This window comes from Notothenia coriiceps, unplaced genomic scaffold (genome assembly GCF_000735185.1).
Source record: "Notothenia coriiceps isolate Sejong01 unplaced genomic scaffold, NC01 NC01_scaffold00000339, whole genome shotgun sequence".
Lineage (NCBI taxonomy): Eukaryota > Metazoa > Chordata > Actinopteri > Perciformes > Nototheniidae > Notothenia > Notothenia coriiceps.
In genome coordinates this window covers 13,619,914-13,626,231 of record NW_011333040.1, presented here as the reverse complement: position 1 = coordinate 13,626,231, position 6,318 = coordinate 13,619,914, and positions in this window count along the sequence as shown.

Here is a 6,318-nt window from a genome sequence, read left to right as displayed (position 1 = left end):
CCATGGCAACTTAATATGGCGATCATTTGTTCGTGTTGTGTTTCAAACTGGCGCGCTGTCCCTAAGTGGCCAAAGAAAATCAATGAATGCAATTTTAACATGCACTGCCAAATGACGTTTTGCCCTGGATCATAGCCAAGGCGGGATTGAGAAAGATAAGAAATCAACAAGATGAAAGAACCATTGCAGTGCAGTCATTCTGATATGTTCCTTATAGCTAGCTTCAATGACAGTTCAGACCCATTGTTAGCATCAACTCTGACTCCAGTTTCAATAGTGCATGCCTGCACACAACCAAAACCTCCTAATCAGCACAACTCCCATAACCTGTTAGTCCCTGTTACTCGTTTTTCTGTTTCAGTGCCTCTGGTGTTTGCTGCCTTGTCCCTGACTCCAATGAAAGATTCTGCATTCAACAATATACCCACTGACAGATCTAAGCGCTTGTTGAGTAAAGTCTTGAGTTTATCACCCAGGTTCTGGTCTCCTGACATTTGTTTTATTTCTGTGTGAAATGCCTTACAGACAAGCTGCAAGTACTGACAGTGAATGTTATAGATGCATCACAATAAGAGAGGAATGCAGGAAGTATACAACGTTGAAAGGATTGGAGGAACACTGCCTTCACATGCAAAAAGGTATTCTGAGAAGGTGTATCACGACAAAGGCTGATGTTGATATCTCAAAGGCTGGAAGAACAAAGTACAAGACAGATCTCTTTCTTTCTCTCTGTCACAATGTTTCTCTTTCCATCTATACCCCACACACAGGCAATGATGTGCATGCGTGCGGGAAAAAAGGACAGAAAAAGAAATTATCTAGGGTTGGCAGAAGTAGGAATCAAGTCAATACACACACACATAGACCTAACACCTCCTCGAGGCTCTCATCTCTCCCTACTGTCACCTCGGCAGTAGCTCTTGTGGCCCTTGAATCCCCTCGATCCCACACACACATCTACAGTATATAGATGTGTATTACAGGGTGTGCCACTTCAGTGTGTAAAGCTGTTAAGCAGCAGCTGCTTCGCTAGATGTTTGGTCCCCTTGGAGCTGAAATATTGATCAGTTCTCGGGCAAGTCAGCAGGGCCTGCACCCCACCATGCCCATGTATAATTGAAGTGTATAACTCTTAGTGTAGCATGCCAGCAGGGAGGAGGAATTAAGCCCTGAGGTAAGCTGAAGGCCTGTCTATGCTGCCCAAGCAGCTCTTTTGTCCATCAATCATTCGACTTTTAACACAGGCTGGTTTCATGGGCTCGCTACTTTTATTGTAGGAAGTGCCATGCCTTGTAAAAAGAGAATAGAAGACAGAACATAACAAGACTCAATGTAGGTTCTTGTTTTATTGCAGGACATTTATCTGGGATTCACACAGTTTAAATGAGGACACCTTGGTGCCATTCAAGTCGACTCAATATGTTAAAGGATTATTGTTATTATTTATTTTTTATGGGCAAGAAATCTTGCGAAGAGACCAAAGCCAACAATCTGGTCTCAAAATACTTTGACTTCCAATAATGTACTACAGTGATCGTGATAACGAAAGAGCATGATACCCAGTGCACATCACGGTATGGCTCATTAACAGGGTTGCCACAGTTTAAGGCTAGGGAAATGTGAAACGTTTTAAGGCCACATTGGGAATCACATTCAGACCAAAAACAAAAACCAAAGTTGAATTAAAAAACAACATCAATGACTTATGGTGGGAGACAATTTTTCCCAAATATTTATTGAGATGGATAGTGGTGGTCTAATGGATAGTGAGGTGGGCTGAAGATAGGTTCAAATCCTGCCAGGAACACCACCACTAGTGTGCCCTTGAATAAGGCACTTAGCCCTTAGTTACTCCAGGGAGAATGTCCCTTTAATCGGTAATTGTAAGTCGCGATAAAAGCGTCAGCTAAATGAAATGTAATGTAAAGAGATATTTGACATTTCTCCGTTGTTGCTAGCAAGCAGACTGACAGTCAATCTTTAAACAACAAACATATATTAACGAATGTTGATTACACTAAACATCTATTCATTAAGAATGTATATCGTCAATAAAAACAACACGCAGTATTTTCAGCCTTATCCTTCAAGATTAATAACATCTGTTTTTCCTTTTTTATAAGAAAAATGTAAATCTACCGACATATTTGCCACAGTGTAAGGTGTTTAATTTCCTGGAAACATGTCATCCTGATAACAAAAAGGGATGTTCAAGTAATAGGATATAAAGCATTCACATCACAGGTCTTCACAAGCAATCCACAGGAAGCTGAAGGATTGACTCCATTGCCAATCCTAAACATTTTAAAAACTAAATGATTTCACAGCAAAGGCTGTAATGGTACTATGATACACATTGCGTCTCCCAGCAGAAAGTGAATCCTTGTTAATGGTTACATCACCTGCTGTTTAACCCACAGCTCAGGAAAGAGTTTAGAAAACATTCTGCTTTAAATGTGATGGTTAGCACTTAGCAGTAAGGTTGCATTATAACAGCAATGCTATTTAAAAGAGCCGACATTTTCAAACCAGATGTCATGCATACATTTCAAAGTAAAAATACACATTCACAGTATAGCAGGAAAGATTGTCAATAATATATGTGTGGTAAACTAACTCAGTTGGTATTTATGTCATGTCACCAACTCTCACCTTCAAAATGCAAAGATCAGGCCAAAATGTGTCAAACCTCTCTAGTTGAGGCAGTTATGAGCAACAGGAAGTCCTCTAAGTCAAATAAAATGATTCACCATCAGAGGAAACACCACCAATGCAGTATAGAGTAGTAAACGTATACACAACAGAAAAGACTCTTGTCTGTGACTTCGACTGTTTTTTTTAAAGTGCAGGATACCCGAAATGAAAAATTAAATAATTAAAAAGACTAACCTAGCTGATCAATACATTCCTGACCTTATCTATCCCTCAAAAATGCAGAAAAGGGAAACATAGTGCTGTGCATAATCTGGAGGACACACAGAGAAGCAGTTTCATTCTCAAACCAGCTGAACTAAATGTTCAAGGTTGAATCAATGAGCCTCTTTCATCACGTTGTTTGTATTCAGCCTAAAACATCAAAAAACATATGATCAGGGAGGAACATATTCTCTGACAGTTCATTATTTTATTGTAGAGTTAAAAAAAGGAGTTGACAGGAGAGATAGTCTTGCCTTTTTACTGAACCCTGGAAAAAAGATCAGAGCTTCTTCTGGCTGAATCGACACACTTGAATAGATGTGAATCACGTGTGCGGTCATACGCGATAGATAATGTAGCACACGACAAATAATCAAAGGAGAAGTTTTGCTTCAGCTGAACCAGCCTTTTTGGGAGTATGTCTCCTTTTAGAAAGCAAGCCAAAATTGGGGGTGGGGGGGTAGAGGCTTTAAACCGCGACTTCGTTACAGCACTGACAGCTTAAATGTTGTAACACATTGTATGCTTCATCGGAGGAATGTGTGCTTTGCGGGATGAATGTCATGCTGCCACGTTTTCCTTACACTGAGGCCAAGTTTGTACCATCCGGGATTTTTCACTTTGAAACCAGTTTGCTCTTTGGAGAACAACTGTTCAAGAAGCAAAAGCGTTGGAATCGCAAGACTGATGTTTAAATGCTTTCCCATCGGTGAGGCACTGTCTTCTTATGCTTTCCAGTTCTTTGAAGTCATGTAATAAGGCTGTGTGTGAGCGCTTGTTGGCACATAGTGTTGATGGGTTTGTTTTCAGCCCATTGTGGGGACCAAGACATCTTTGTTCGTTCTGATATGGGATTCCTTCTGTTCAAGTAGGGTTATCATGAAGGTAAGGTGTAGACGTGTGGTAAAGGTTAGTAGAGGGAACAAAAGAATAAAACGTAGAGAAATAAAATGTGCATGGGTATATTTTTCTGTTTTCTTGTTTTTTCCGTGCCATTTACGTCATGACAAACAGCATTTAGAGACCCAGAAAAACAGAGGTTGCACGGACAGGAACAAAACTTGGCCTTTTCTCCAAAGCCCTGCTGTCGGCCTGATAATGTTGCACATATGAGAAGAAACCACTGGCTCCGTGTGAAGGCAAGGAGTTCAAATGGAGTGATCACAGTGAGAGACTGTGTGCAGCTGTATGCAGCGCAACATTGCCCTCTACTGCCAACAGCTTTATTTACCTTAGACTGGAAGCTTTACCTTTAAGAACATATCCTTATAAATGTAAAAAAATCGGAGTGATGATGTAAGAAAACTAGCAACTTGTGAGAAAGTGCAAGTATTCTGGGGGATGAGGGACAAAAAAATGTATATTGAAAACACAAAAAGAGGGATTTTTTTATCAGGATGTAGAAAGAAATTGTTTCACACATACGCCAAAGCAAATGACATGAACAAAAGGGTGATTGTTTTCCTCAGTATCACAATCCAATCCAAGGAAATGAACTGCGTTTCCTATTGTGCAACAAACCAAACAGACCTAAATTCAAGCATTGGCCTTTATTTTCCGTGTGAATGTATTACGCATTCACAAGATTTGAAAACCATTGACCAAGGATTCAAACTGTCACCAAATGTGCACTCTACTTTCAAAATAAAAGCTTATTTAGTCCTAGACTTGACAACTCAAAAACAACTCGGCACAAAAAGAAACAGGCAATGTCAATACGTCTTGCATCTTCTAGGGGATAAACCTCAGAGACAAAGTGAGAAAATAGATTTCACGAGAGCGCCCTCTTTCTCTCTTTAATCACTGTGCATCTTTGCTTTTCGCCCTATATTAAAACCAATCAATCATAGGGCTGACTGTGGGTGGGTGGCCTTGCAATTTTCAACGTGCTCCTGTAACTTAGGAGAGGATCCCCCCTCTGACATTATTTAGATATCAACAGCAATTTGCCACTCATAAACACCAGCATGAATGCGAGTGCATCGGGCCAAATCCAATAAAAAAGCTGGTGCACCTCTCTCGGCACGGCACAAAGAGGGCAAGCCCCACTTTATCATCCTGATAGGATATGATGGGGTTTGTATTATTACCCTGGATGGATAATGGGATTTGGGCACTCATTGGGATACCAAGTGGGTTTTTATACAGGCTATGACTATAACGGTGGATCAAAATAAGGCCATACATGGTGAGGGATTGTTCGATCAAAAGAACATCAAGCGGAGGGAAAACAGATGGTGACAAAACTGGAAATCAGTGTGTGCCATGGCTGTGACTCATTGGTGTCTCTGTTAAAAAGACTTATGCAACACTCTGCATTTATGAGCCAGATACAGCTCACCGTATTCTTTCCATTAAAGAGCGTTTCTGAAAAACATCTTGTACATCGCTGCACAGTATAAGCAGATCAGCATCTTAAACAGGGGAGGCTGCGGAGGACCTCGGCAGTCCTCTGACGCGCTCATAAGACGGTGGGAGATTGGCCTCCGACCAGGATGTTCAGAGGCCTTCAGATGTTTGATTGAGAGAGAACACAAACATCCAGCTGTTCCCCAGATATCTGCTCAAAAATAACATAAGGTTTTGGAAGAGATGGTAATCAGGATGCTGGAAGACGTATTGTCAAGGGATGAGACCACAGAGGGGGTTGTAGTTCGCAACTGATGACCCTTTCATAAGAAACTCCTCTTTTGGCTTCGATTTTTTTAACCGAAGAAGAGTGTGACAAAAGAGGTGGGTTTATATTATTTATCTCTTGAATTGAAGGGCAGAATGCCTCAAGGAAAGATGAAAAATTAAGTGAATTTGTAAAGGAAGAAGGGACCGTAAAATACTTGGTTTTCTCATTCTTTCCATTTTCCCCTTCCCACCCAGGTAGAATATGATGCTTTTATTTTGCTTTTTCATTTTTTAGATGAATGACAAGCCTAAATGGTAAATGGTTGGGGTTTTACCCGGGTCCTCCATGAGGACCAATGCACCTAAATTACAAAGAAAAAAGCAACGTTTCTCAGAAAGATAACTAGCTGATAATGGTTTTTTTTCTTATGTTGTACAGACATTGAATGATCCTCCATTGTCAGTTTATTCAAACGAATGTGTGTTGATTTGTCAGAGCTTTTCACTTTCATTCGCTAAATCTAAGTTTGACATTCACCCGTTTATTTGTTGTCAGGGCTGTTTGGTTGCATCTATAGTTGGCTTCCTGTCCTTACTGCTACCAACACTTCAGGTACTCACAAGTTGTATTGTACATACTGTATATTATTGTTAATGGTGGTAGTAGTAGTAGTAGTAGTAGTAGTAGTAGAAGTAGAAATAGTATTACATCACTAGGAGGTTTTATAGGGCTAGGTATCAAACCACAATAATCTTAAAGTATTAAACAAAAAATATGCCCTT